This window comes from Acomys russatus, chromosome 6 (assembly GCF_903995435.1).
Source record: "Acomys russatus chromosome 6, mAcoRus1.1, whole genome shotgun sequence".
NCBI classification, from domain to species: domain Eukaryota; kingdom Metazoa; phylum Chordata; class Mammalia; order Rodentia; family Muridae; genus Acomys; species Acomys russatus.
Window position 1 is genome coordinate 1,425,191 of NC_067142.1, and position 445 is coordinate 1,425,635.

Consider the following 445-nt stretch of genomic DNA (forward strand, 5'->3'; position numbering starts at 1 on the left):
AAAATAGATCTCAAATGTGGTCTACCTTCCAGCTGTTCTGGTTATCCAGGCACGTCAGCCATGGAATCTTTTTCATGGCATGTACCGGAAATCAGACCTGTTATTGGTTTGATTTCCTACAAGTTGATCCTCCATTACCGCAAAAACATCTTCAAGCAAGGAAGATTATAAGTCAAAGTATTTTGGCTGGGTTGTGACCCAATTCCACAGGTGGAAGTTGCCTGGTTATAAACGACAGCCTTTAGCTTCCATATCCTCCATTACTGGTAGTCGATGCTAGGTCCTGTAGTGCATTGAATAGTTATGTCCCCTGTAACTCATGTGTTTGACTGAGTACCATAGAGAATCGCATTATTAGAAGGATTGTCCTTGTTGAAGTATGAATGGTAGTGTTAGAGCAAATAGGTCACTGTGGGGAGCGGACTTTCAGGTCTTACAATTCAAG